Here is a 14,179-nt window from a genome sequence, read left to right on the forward strand (position 1 = left end):
AAACAACAAACATTTACTGTCTCACATAGTATCTGTGGGTCAGGAATTCGAGAGCAGTTTAGCTGGGTAGTTCTGCCCCAAGTCTTTCATGAGGCTGTGGTCAGGATGTCAGCTGTGGGTGCAGTCGCTTCAAAGGTTTGATTCAGGCTGGAGGATCTGCTTCCAAGGTGGCCCACTCATGTGGTTGGCACGTTAGTGCTAACTGTTGGCAGGAAGTCTCCATTCCTCATCACAAGGACCTCCCCCACGGGGCTGCTTGAATGTCCTCACAACATGGCCGCTGGCTTCCCACAAAGCAAGTAGTGCAAGACAGAGCAAGGTGGAAACTACAACACCTTTTATGACAGCCTCAGAAGTCGCCCACCGTCATTTCCACAATATCCAAATTGAATTCACAGGTTAGCTCTATTTATGGTGGAGGAGACTGCAAAAGGGCATGAAAACCAGGGACAGGGATCACTGGGGGCCATCTTAGAGGCTGCCTACCACAACCCAGAAGGTTTCATTTTGTTTTCAGCCACAGAGCTTTCACTATCTCACAGATTCCTAGAATTCAAAGCAGGAGAGGAATTTCAAGGTCAGTTGGTCCAAACAAGTAGCTCATATTGAGTCACTTCTTTAAAACCTTGCCACTTAAAATCTGTACTGATAATTTAAAACTGAATTCCATAATCTTTGTCTCATGTACATTAGAATCTCAATATCTCAAAAGTGCAGGAACCCTGCCTTACACTTCTAAAACCCTTAGAACATCTTGTCTGTGTCTTGGCATATAGCCAGGAATAGATACATTTTGGTAAACTTGGCAAATACCCAGTCATCATTGGCATTTGAAGATTAACTCATTGGTCAATATTCAGCCCCCTTTGATTTGACGTTTCTGTGTGTTTTGAAATCTCAAGCCTATGGGAGTGGCTGCCTCCAGGATTCTATTTGTAGTGTTTGTTTTGTTTTGTTTTGCTTTGTTTTGTTTTGTTGTTGTTGAGGGTCTCACTCTATCACTCAAGCTGGAGTGTAGTTGCACAATCACAGCTCTCTGCAGCCTCAATGTCCCGGGCTTGAGCAATCCTCCCACCTCAACCTCCTGAGTAGCTGGAACCACAGCATGCGCCACCATGCCCTGGCTAATTTTTGTATTTTTGGTAGAGACGGGGTTTCACCATGTTGCCCAGGCTGGTCTCAAACTCCTGGGCTCAAGCAGTCCACCCACCTTGGCCTCTGAAAGTGCTGGGATTACAGCCATGAGCCACTGTGCTCCACTTGCCTCCAGGATTCTAGAAGTCAACTGTATGGTCAATCTCTCCCTCAAGCAGAGATTGAATTTAGAGTCCCAATAGGAGGCAAATGGGATATATGAAACTGAAAATACTACCGTTGTCCTAGTCCAGCAATGCTGGTGAGAGGAGCACATCAGACAGACAACATTGCTAAGTGGAGAGGCAGGATGTCAAAGGTGGTGTGGAGCACAGCTTTGGCCCTATATTCCACCAGTGTCACTGGGGTGATTTGAGCTGTGTCCCCTAATCAGCTAAACTCTCTGACTCCAGCTTCCTTGTCACTCAACTGGGATAATAATACCCATGTATCAGCTGGGCACGGTGGCTCACACCTGTAATCCTAGCACCCACCACACCCTGCCCTCTGAGGCCCTGGCAGCTGAGGGCAGGCGCGGTCTGGACGTTGCGCACAGTACCTGCTCTGCTCTCAGTGCATAAATTCACAGAGAAACACGAATGGAAACAACAGAAAATGGTATTGGAACAGAAATGGTATTGGAACAGTGAGAATCAGCAATTTTGCACAGGAAGCATTGGGAGATGTTTACTGTAGTCTGCCTGAAGTTGGGACAAAATTGAGCAAACAAGGAGAGTTTGGTGCTTCGGAAAGTGTGAAAGCTGCTAGTGAACTCTATTCTCCTTTATCAGGAGACATAACTGAAATTAATGAAGCCCTTGCAGAAAATCTGGGACTTGTCAACGAATCTTGTTATGAAGATGGTTGGCTGATCAAGATGACACTGAGAAACCCTTCAGAACTAGATGAACTTATAAGTGAAGAAGCGTATGAGAAATACATAAAATCTATTGAGTGATAATGGAACCCCTAAATAAACTAGTAGGAAATTACACAACCCAGCAGAGTTGTCTTAAATTAGTGGTGGATAGAAGACTTAGAATAGCAACTTTTAGCATTACCGATGGGGAAAAAAAACTACTGTTAACACTGCTAATGAAAGAAAATGCCCTTTATCTTTCAAATGAGAAACATAATACATGTCTTTTTCACAATACCCTATGATTTTTAGGCTACGCTCTGGTATTCAGAATTCATGAAATCATCCACGGTAAAAACTAGTTATAAAAATTACATAATTCAAAGATAACATTATTCTTAAGCCTTATATAATATTGTAACTTGCATATATCCATACCTGGATTGAGGTTGAAATACTTAATGATCTTTCCATTGGAAAAAACTGGGAGTGAAGAGGTTTTTGCCACTTGTACGGTGTCAGATGAAGAACAACACTATCTTAATCTTGCAATACACTGCATTTGCTGGTGCTATTTTTATACTGTGAAGCAACAGCTTTGCTGCAAAATAATAAAATACTTCTTCGTTTAAAAAAAAAACGTAGATGAAGAGATGCATAGGGCAAGGTATGGGGGAAGGGGCTCCAAGTTTCCATGCCCTCTTTTGGCACACCATCCTCTAGGAACCTCCATGTGCTCAGCTATCTGGAAGCTTCCATATCCTGTCCTTTTGGGCCTTTTATGGAGACTTCATTGGATAGACGTGATTGTAGCACAGACAACCTTCTAGAAATATAATTGGTAGGCCAGGCGCGGTGGCTCATGCCTGTAATCCCAGCACTTTGGGAGGCCAAGGTGGGTGGATCACGAGGTCAGGAATTCAAGATCAGCCTGGCCAATATGGTGAAACCCCGTCTCTACCAAAAATACAAAAATTAGCCAGGCATGGTAGTGGGAGCCTGTAATCCCAGCTACTTGGGAGGCTGAGGCAGGAGAATCGCTTGAACCTGGGAGGCGGAGGTTGCAGTGAGCCGAGATTGCGTCACTGCACTCCAGCCTGGGTGACAGAGTGAGACTCCATCTCAAAAAAAAATAAATAAAATAAATAAATAAAATAAATATGATTGGGTATGATCTAATGCTAACAGGCTGAATGGGGAAACCCAACAAGGCCCATCTGATCAGATTCTTCTTGGTCTCTCTGTGCAGCATTCCTTCCAGGGAATAGGGCAGGACCTGTCTGAAATGAGGGTATTGTGACCTACAATCAAACAAAGTAGGCCAGAGAATTTCCTCATGACCAGCTCCTAGACAGAAAGATAGGAAAAGAAGCAGGTAAAAGGTGGGGAGAAAAAAGGAGCAGGTAAAAGGGGGGCAGGAGAAGGTCAGAGAGAGAGAGATTCTGTTTTCTGAAGCCTGCTTGTGAGAACTAAAGCACCCTAACATTATAACAAAAACTGTAACAACAAGAGCTATGGGAGTTATAAGCCAAGAATCATGGGTGAAAACGTATATATATGAAAGACATATATATATGTTTATAACACATATGTATGAAATGCATACATATATGAGACACACATATATGTTTTTTCATCCATGGTCCCTGGTTTTATATAAATATCACAACATGTGTTTTCAAAAGTGTGAAGCAACTGAAATTCTCCTACTTGAGGACCATAAATAGTTTAATCACTTTATTTTATTTATTTATTTATTTATTTATTTATTTATTTATTTATTTATTTTAGACAGAGTCTTGCTTTGTTGCCCAGGCTGGAGTGCAACGGTGCAATCTCTACTCACTGCAACCTCTGCCTCCCAAGTTCAAGCAATTCTCATGCCTCAGCCTCCCAAGTAGCTGGGATTACAGGTGCCTGCCACCACACCCGGCTAATTTTTGTATTTTTAGTAGAGACGGGGTTTTCACCATGTTGGCCAGGCTGGTATCAAACTCCAGACCCCAGGTGATCTGCCCATCTCAGCCTCCCAAAGTGCAGGCATTACAGGCATGAGCCACTGCGCCTGGCCTAATCACTTTAGAGAGCACCAGCAATATCCAGTATAGCTGACAATGCAAATAATACACACCCCAGCAACTCTACTCTTGAAGTCTGACCTTAAAGCAAAGATTCTCAACCCTGGCTCTATGTTAAAAAATGCCTGGGGGAGTTTTGTTTTTATTTTTTAAATCTGAAGTCTCAGGTCCACACTCAGAAATTTTGATTTCATCTGTTCTGAGATGAGGCCCAGAAATGGTCTTTTGAAAGCTCCTTTGGAGCTTTTAAATGTGTATCCTGCCCAAGAGAAAGTCACCCATACAGATAAAGAAGCATTCACCTTGCACCAACTACATAAATAAAATCAAGGGGATTTAAGCAACTAAATGTAAAAAGCAAATCTTTAAAATACTTTTCAAAATTAAATGACTGTCTTATGACTTTGGAATACAAAAAGATATCATAAAGACCAGGCACAGTGGCTCACACCTGTAATCCCAGCACTTTGGGAGGCCAAAGCTGGAGGACTGCTTGAGCCCAGCCGTTTGAGACCAGCCTGGGCAACATAGAAAGACCCGGTGTCTATTTTTTTTATTTTAATAAATTAAAAAAAAAATTTCCAGGCGCAGTGGCTCACCCCTGTAATCCCAGCACTTTGACGAGCAGATCACCTTAGGTCAGAAGTTCAAGACCAGCCTGGTAAACATGGCAAAACCCCATCTCTAGTAAAAATACAAAAAATTAGCCAGGCGTGGTGGCAGGCACCTGTAATCCCAGCTACTCGGGAGGCTGAGGCAAGAGAATTGCTTGAACCTGGGAGGTGGAAGTTGCAGTGAGCGGAGATTGTGCCACTGCATTCCAGCCTGGGCAACAGTACAAGCTCTGTCTCAAAAAAAAAAATACATATACACACACACACACACACACACACACACACACACAGAGATATATATACATGCATAGTTATACAAGGAATTTTTCAGCGGTAAAGGTGAATCAACTAGACATCTATGTACCAACATGAATAATTCTTAAACACAATGTTGATCAATAAAAGCAAGATATGGCCAGGTGCGGTGGCTCGTGCCTATAATCTCAGAACTTTGGGAGGCCAAGGTGGGCAGATTACTTGAGGTTGGGAGTTCAAGACCAGCCTGGCCAACATGGTGAAACCCCATTTCTACTAAAAATACAAAAATTAGCCAGGTGTAGTGGCACACACCTGTAGTCCCAGCTACTCAGGAGGCTGAGGAAGGAGAATCGCTTGAACCTGGGAGGCAGAGGTTGCAGTAAGTTGAGATCATGCCACTGAACTCCAGCCTGGGTAACAGCGAGACTCCAACTCAAAAAAAAAAAAAAAAAAAAAAAGCAAGACCTTCAGAATGGTACAGTGTGACATCAATTTTTTTAAATTGAAACACAAATCAATACTCTGTGTGTTTATCGATACATATGTAGGTTTTACAAGTATGAAAACAAACATAGGTCTGAAAAACATTATCCTGAATTTTATTTTTACCTCCAAGGAAAAAGGGAAAACATCTAAAAATTAAACCCAGTGTCTTTTGGAAGCATGATCCTCTAGAGCTAAGTTTTAGATTTTTTCATTATTTTAAATGGTATTTTAAGACGTGCAATAAAAAGTACAGATGATGATACAACAGACTTAGCTGATATTTATGACTCAGCGGAACCCTAAAATATTACAGGTTTATTGGAAGCCCGAATCCGATTTTCCTTTCTCCTTGACCGGATTATCCTGCTTCTGTGAAGTGTAACTTTAAAGAGAAGGCGAATGACCTTCTAGAGAGCTACCTAGACAGTCACTACCTCATCATTAGTAAAAACTGTGTTTACTTCCGATGTGTAATAAACCCTACGTGACCATTTGAGGGCGCCAGAGTCCAGCACAGGCCGGCCCAGCCCGCGTTCTTCCCGGGGAATGCAACAGCTGATTCACCTGCTTCACGCTGATTAATAATCAATCAAACTACCATTGTGTGGGGCCTATCTTCCTACTGGACCTCAGAAGCCACCTACTCCACAAGTTTATCTTCACAATTATGAGCTACCTGCTTCACGTCACAGTACAGCATCTAAAAGCAAATAATAAAGTTTATTCTTGAGTTAACCTGCCTCTGTGTTCAGCCAATCCCTCCTGTACGTGAGTGATGCACCTGGATGCTGCATATGGAGAGATGGAAATACCTAAGGTGTGTTCCTTACTTCCAAGGGGCTTACAGCAGAATGAAGACTCGAAAGCAAGCACACCCACAACCACAACACAACCGCTAGCACACACAGCAGGAAAGACACCGGGTTTAATGGAGCAGAGAAAGGGGGTGTCATCTCCAGGCACAGCTCCATGAAGAAGATGACATTGACCTGGGAGCTCTGAGCCTTCATATAATGAGTAAGCTTCCAGCTGGAAGAAATCCCAAGTGGAGAAACAGGAAGCTATAAAAGACCAATGGTTTTGGATTCACAAAACCTGCCTGAGTGAACCTGGGTAGGTTGCTTCCCCTTCTTGATCTCAGGAAGGGTTTTGCAGAGCTGGCAGCCATGGGCACAGTTGAGCAGATGGCTGGAGCTCAAGAGTTCAAGACTAGCCTGGGCTACATGGCAAAACCTGGTCTCTACAATCTGTAGAAGTTTTCCTTTCTAGCTACAAATTAATAAATGTTAATTTTAAAATAAAAATTAGAAAATCTAACAAAATATAAAGAAGAAAATTAAATTACACCTAGTTCTGAAGAGGCACAGTGGCTCACGCCTGCAATCCCAGCACTTAGGGAGGCCAAAGCAGGAGGACCGATTGAGACCAGGAGTTCAAGACCAGCCTGGGTAACATAGTAGGACTCTCTCCTCTACAAAAAATTTAAAAATTAGCCAGGTGTGGTGGTGTGTGCCTATAGTCCTAGCTACTGGGGAGGCTGAGGTGGGAGAATCGCTTGAGTCCAGGAGTTTGAGGTTATAATGAGCTATGATTATGCCACTGCACTGCAGCCTGGGCAACAGAGCATGATTCTGTCTCAAAAAAATATATATATATGCGCTTAATCTTTTCACTTAGAAATATTTTCTTCTAATTTTTTTCTATCAGCTCCTCCAATTTAATGTACAAAATGAGACTATACTGAGTAGACCTTTTATATCCTGTTATTTAACTTAACATTATATTGTGACTACTTTCTCAAATCAATGCATATAATTTTGTCTGGTTTTGCTTTCTTTTTCATCAAAGATGTACATGCACATAATCTAAGAATCAGTAGTTCAAGTCTCTCTTCTATCCTGCTCACCAGATCAAAACTTGAAATATTTTAGTCAATTCCTTTGGGATTTACTTCCATGTCTTAAAATAACACTGTATTCATATTCTACTTACCAGCACGTGACTGTCAGACATCACCTACTGACTTCTGACTCTGGAAATGGGGGTTTAGCCCTCTCCCCACCCCCATCACTCAGCCCCACCTATTATTTTTCCTAGATTCAATGCTGGTCTTATTTTTTATTTGTTTGCTTTGCTTTCTCTGTACCTATCTCTGGTTTTTTTCCCAAATATTTCCTGAAGGTGTGAAACTCCATTCTGTATATTTAGGCACATTAGGCATTTTACTGTGGCCACAAGTGGTGGCTCATGCCTGTAATCTCAGCACTTTGAGAGGTCCAGGTCAATGGCTTGAGCTCAGGAGTTTGAAACTAGCCTAGGCTACATGGTGAAATCTCGTCTCTACAAGAAACACAAAAAAATTAGCCGCAGTGTGCGGTGGCTCACGCCTGTAATCCCAAGACTTTGGGAGGCCAAGGTGGGCGGATCATGAGGTTAGGAGATCGAGACCATCCTGGCTAACATGGTGAAACCCTGCTCTACTAAAAATACAAAAATTAGCTGGGCATGGTGGCACGGGCCTGTAGTTCCAGCTACTCAGGAGGCTGAGGTGGGAGAATCACTTTAACCCAGGAGGCGGAGGTTGCAGTGAGCTGAGATCGCACCATTGCACTCCAGCCTGGGTGACAGAGCAAGACTCCATCTCAAATAAATAAATAAATAAATAAATAAATAAATAAACAAATAAGCCACAGGGTGTGGTGGTGTGCAGCTGCGGTCCCAATTACTCAGGAGACTGAGGCAAAAGGATTGCTTGAGCCTGGGGATGGAGGCTGCAGTGAACCATGTTGGCACCACTGCAAACTAGCCTGTGTGACAAAGCAAGAAAGTGAGACCCCATCTCAAAAAGTAAAAAAGAAAAGGAAAGTGCACTTTACCAATATCATCTTCTTGGGCTATTTTTCCTAGCACCTTCTGACTGGCTCCCAAATGGCCAGGTTGCTGTCATCCTGGGATCTCCCTGCACCAGCACCCTGAGGACTTCCTTTTCTTCTCTCCTGTGTTGAGCCCTAGATTCCTGGGTCTCATGGCTTTCTCTTTCTTGGTTTACTCCTTCATTTTTATGGAACACATCCTCAAGACTTCTGGAAGTGGATGCTCGGTAGCGAAAATTTTTGAAAACTTTCCATGTCTTTTAGTGGCTTTTGTTCTGCTTATGCTTGATTGATGATCTGGTTAGGAATTGAATTCTAGGTAGGAAGTCATTTTCCCACAAATCTTTTCAAGGCATTGCTCCATTGTCCTCCAGCTTTTCAGGCACTTTATAAGAACACAAATATAGGCCGGGCACGGTGGCTCACACCTGTAATCCCAGCACTTTGGGAGGCCAAGGCAGGCAGACCACCTGAGGTCAGGACTTTGAGACCAGCCTGGCAAACATGGTGAAACTCTATCTCTACTAATAATACAAAAATTAGCTGGGTATGGTGGCATATGCCTGTAATCCCAGCTACTCGGGAGGCTGAGGCAGGAGAATCACTTAAACTCAGGAGGTGGAGGTTGCAGTGAGCCAAGATCACACCATTGCACTCCAGCCTGGGCAACAAGAGCAAAACTCTGTCGCAAAGAAAAAAAAAAAAAAGAACAGAAATATAACTCCCTTCTTTCCAAAGGATGATATTTTGGTGGGGGGAAGCCCTCACCTTATGTTCAAATAAATGCAAATTAACAACACAGTGACATACCACTTTTCACCCACTAAAATGGCTAAAAGTAAAAGAACTGATAATGCCAAGTGTTGCAAGGATGTGGAACAACTGGGACATTCATATGCTGCTGATGGGAATGAAAAATGACACAACTATTTTGGAAAACATTTTGGCAGTTTCTTATAAAGTTCACATATACTTACTTCATGATCCAGCAATTTCACCTGTAGGTGTTTACCCAACAGAAAATCTGTATACTCATGAAGATGTGTCTGAAGAAGTTCTTGGCAGCTTTATTTATAATAACCCCCAAACTAGAAAGGACCCAAATATCCATCAACAGGAGAATGAATAAAGGAATTGTGGCATATCCATAGAATGGAATACCATTTGCTATGATCTGAAGGTTTTTGTCCCACAAAACTCATATGTTGAAATCTAACTATCCCTTATCTGGAATGCTTAGAACCAGAAGCATTTTGGATTTGGAATATTTGCATAATATTTACTGGCATCCCAAATCCAAAAAGCAGAAATCTGAAATGCTCCAATGACCATTTCCTTTGAGGGTCACACTGGGACTCAAAAAGCTTTTCAAAGCCCAGCGCAGTGGCTCATGCCCGTAATCCCAGCACTTTGGGAGGCCAAGGCGGGCGGATCACCTGAGGTCAGGAGTTCAAAACTAGCCTGGCCAACATGGTGAAACCCTGTCTCTACTAAAAATACAAAAATTAGTCAGGCGTGGTTGTGGACGCCTGTAATCCTAGCTACTGGGTAGGCTGAGGCAGGAGAATCGCTTGAACCCAGGAGGCAGAGGCTGCAGTAACCTGAGATTGTGCCAGCCTGGGTGACAGAGCGAGACTCCGTCTAAAAAAAAAAAAAAAAAAGCATTTTGAATGATGGTGCTCAGCCTGTATTAAGAGGTGGGGCCTGGCTGGGCACGGTGGCTCATGCCTGTAATCCCAGCACTTTGGGAAGCTGAGGCAGGTGGATCACTTGAGGTCAGGGGTTCAAAACCAGCCTGGCCAACATGGTGAAACCCTGTCTCTACTAAAAATACAAAATTAGCTGGGCATGGTAGATGCCTGTAATCCCAGCTACTTGGGAGGTTCAGGCAGGAGAATCATTTGAACCTGGGAGGCAGAGGGTGCAGTGAGCCGAGATCATGCCACTGCTCTCCAGCCTAGGCAACAACAGCAAAACTCCATCTCAAAAAAAAAATACAAAATTGGCCGGGCATGGTGGTGCATGCCTGTAATCCCAGCTACTTGGGAGGCTGAGGCAGGAGAATTGCTTGAACCCAGGAGGCGGAGGTTGCAGTGAGCCGAGATGGCGCCATTGCGCTCTAGCCTGAGCAACAAGAGTGAAATTCCATCTCAAAAAAATAAATAAATAAAAGAGGTGGGGCCTTTAGGAAGTGATAAGTTCACAAGGGTAAAGCCTCATGAAAGAATCAGGGCCCTTATAAAAGAGGCCTGAGTGAGCTGCGATCCCGCCACTACACTCCAGCGTGGCCAACACAGGGAAACCCTATCTTTTTTTTTTTTTAACTTTATTTTCAGTTATCATTCTAGCATATTTTTTCTTTTTTTATTTTCAGTTGCCATTCTAGCATAGAGATCCTGTCTCAAAAAAAAAAAAAAAAGAGGCCTGAGAGAACGTGTTTATCCCTTTTCCCATGTGAAGACACAGCTAGAAAGTACCATCCTTGAAGCTGAGAGCAAGCCCTCATCAGTCAGTGAATCTGCTGACACCATGATCTTGGAATTCCCAGCTTCCAGAACTGTGAGCCCAGTCTAAGGTATTTTGTTACAACAGCCCAAAAATACTAAGACAATATTCACCAATCAAAAGCAATTAAGTACAGACAGACGTAACAACATGGTAAATCTCAATGCATTATACCGAGCAAAAGAGGCTGGACACAATAGAGTGATTTCCTTCATCTAAAATAAGGAAAGGGCCGGGCGTGGTGGCTCACCCTTGTAATCCCAGCACTTTGGGAGGCCAAGGCAGGTGGATCACCTGAGGTCAAGAGTTTGAGACCGGCCTGAACAACATGGTGAAACCCCATCTCTACTAAAAATATAAAAATTAGGCATACGTGGTGGCGGGCACCTGTAATCCCAGCTACTCAGGAAGCTGAGGCAGGAGAATCCCTAGAACCCAGGAGGCAGAGGTTGCAGTGAGCAGAGATCGTGCCATTGCACTCCAGCCTGGGGAACAGAGCGAGACTCCCTCTCAAAAAAATAAATAAATAAAATAGCAAAAGGAAAATAGACAAGGACAAACAACTCGATAGCAACAAAAAAGCAGATCAGTGGTTTCCCAGTCCTGGGACAAAGGTGGGAGTGGGATGGATCATAAAGGGACATGAGGAAACTTCTGGGGTGGTGGAAATGTTCTATGTCCTGTTGTGTTGGTGGATACGTGGGTGTAAATGTTTGTCACAACCCATCAAAATGCTTACATAAATATGAGTGTAGACTGGGCACAGCGGCTCACACCCGTAATCCCAGCACTTTGGGAGGCCGAGGCAGGCAGATCACCTGAGATTGGGAGTTAGAGACCAGCCTGATCAACATGGAGAAACCCCCGTCTCTACTAAAAATACAAAATTAGCCGAACGTGGTGGCGCATGCCTGTAATCCCAGCTACTTGGGAGGCTGAGGCAGGAGAACACTTGAACTCAGAAGGTGGAGGTTGTGGTGAGCTGAGATCGCACCATTGCGCTCCAGCCTGGGCAACAAGAGTGAAACTCTATCTCAAAAAAAAGTGTATTTTATTGTGTGTAAATTGCACTTCAATAAAGTTAATATTTTTATTTTTATTTACTTTATTATTATTATTTTGTTTTCAGACCGAGTTTCGCTCTTGTTACCCAGGCTGGAGTGCAATGGCGCAGTCTTGGCTCACTGCAAACTTCGCCTCCCAGGTTCAAGTGATTCTCCTGCCTCAGCCTCCCAAGTAGCTGGGACTACAGGCACCTGCCACCACGCCTGGCTAACTTTTGTATTTATAGTACAGATGGGGTTTCACCATGTTGCCCAGGCTGGTCTCAAACTCCTGACCTCAGGTGATCTGCTCTCCTTGGCCTCCCAAAGTGCTGACATTACAGGCATGAGCCACCGCGTCCAACCAAGTTAATATTTTTTAAATGAAGCACTAGTAAGAGGACTGCGCTTCCATCCAAGGTCAGGGATTGTAGCAGCAGACTTCGCTTTAGGGAGACAGTGTGGGAAACCAGCAGTTTTGATGATCTCTTTTTAGGCCTTTCCATTTCATCAAAGAAGAGGGCTCCACTTTTTGGCGTGGGGTGAAACATGGAAAAACCTGACTCTCTGGATTCTGGGCTTCAAGATAGGACAGAATGAGAGGAATCAGGAGTTACCGTCCAGGCCTTTCATTAGTCCCTCTCTTCACTGCATGACTGAATCCTGCCCTCTGGCTTTCCTAAGCCCCAGGCCACTCCAGCATTGTAGGAAGCAGCAGTTCCTTCTGAGCCACCCCTGTCCCTGGTCCCTGCTCGGGCTACAGGCTGTGGCTTCTGGCACCCTCTTGTTCCATTCTCTCTCCTCTCTCCACAGTCCTCCATCTAGTTGAACTCATGTAGGATCTCTGATGCTCCTCTTCCCCTGCCACCACAGTCCTGTTGTTTACCTTTTTAGGTTATAGTACCATCATTGTGGGTCAATCTGTTATAGGCACTAGCTTCTCAAAGTAAGAACGATCTTCTACTTTTTTTTTTTTTTTTTGGCAGAGTTTCGCTTTTGTTGCCCAGGCTGGAGTGCAATGGCTCGATCTCAGCTCACCACAACCTCCGCCTCCTGGGTTCAAGTGATTCTCCTGCCTCAGCCTCCTGAGTAGCTGGGATTACAAGCATGGGCCACCATGCCCTGCTAATTTTTTTGTATTTTTAATAGAGACGGGGTTTCCCCATGTTGGTCAGACTGGTCTGGAACTCCCAACCTCAGGTGATCCACCCGCCTCGGCCTCCCAAAGTGCTGGGATTACAGGTGTGAGCCACTGCGCCCGGCCTACTTTTTTCATGTAAGTCTTTCTATTTATTTATTTATTTTTGAGACAGAGTTTCACTCTTGTTGCCCAGGCTGGAATGCAATGGTGCGATCTCGGCTCACCACAACCTCCACCTCCCAGGTTCAAGCAATTCTGCCTCAGCCTCCCAAGTAGCTGGGATTACAGGCATGCACCACCACGTCTGGCTAATTTTATATTTTTAGTAGAGATGAGGTTTCTCAATGTTGGTCAGGGTGGTCTTGAACTCCCTACCTCAGGTGATCCGCCCGCCTTGGCCTCCCAAGTGCTGGGATTACAGGCGTGAGCCACTGCATCTGGCCTATTTTTATTTTTATTTTTTTATTTATTTACTTTGAGACGGAGTCTCGCTTTGTTGCCCAGGCTGTAGTGCAGTGACATGATCTTGGCTTTCTGCAACCTCTGCCTCCCAGGTTCAAGCAATTCTCCTGCCTCAGCCTCCCAAGTAGCTGGGATTACAGGTATATGCCACTGCACCCAGCTAATTTTTGTATTTTTGGTGGAGATGGGGTTTCACCATGTTGGCCAGGCTGGTCTCGAACTCCTGACCTCAAGTGATCCACCTGCCTTGGCTTCCCAAAGTGTTGGGATTAGAGGCATGAGCCACCGCGTGCGGCCCTATTTTTATTTTTATAAAGACAAGGTCTCATTATGTTGTCCAGGCTGGTCTTGAACTCCCAGACTCAAACAACATCCCCACCTTGGCCTTCTACAGTGCTGGGATTACAAGGGCGTGAGCCACCACACCTGGCCTGTATAAGTCTTTCCTGGGAACATGCATGTGGAAGGTGTTCAAAAAACATTTGTTAGGGATAAAAGACTTTATGGTAAATTTTTTTAAAAAGAGAGAGATAGAAAGAAATATTTGTTGGGCCAGGTGCAGTGATGTACACCTATAATCCCAGCACTTTGGGAGGCTGAGGTGGGAAGATCTCTTAAGCCTGGAAGTTCGAGGCCAACCTGGGCAACAGAATGAGACTCTGTCTTTTTTTTTAAAAAAAGAAATACTTGTGGAATCAATGAATGATGACTCTCAGACCTATTCTC

The 14,179-nt window shown here is 44.1% G+C and overlaps 1 pseudogene; it reads left to right on the forward strand.

The window, feature by feature from the left end:
* Positions 1 to 411: 411 nt before the first annotated feature.
* Positions 412 to 2,092, forward strand: LOC100431922 (glycine cleavage system H protein, mitochondrial-like; annotated as a pseudogene).
* Positions 2,093 to 14,179: the final 12,087 nt, after the last annotated feature.

The sequence above is a fragment of the Pongo abelii genome, chromosome 9 (genome assembly GCF_028885655.2).
Source record: "Pongo abelii isolate AG06213 chromosome 9, NHGRI_mPonAbe1-v2.0_pri, whole genome shotgun sequence".
In the NCBI taxonomy this organism is placed as follows: domain Eukaryota; kingdom Metazoa; phylum Chordata; class Mammalia; order Primates; family Hominidae; genus Pongo; species Pongo abelii.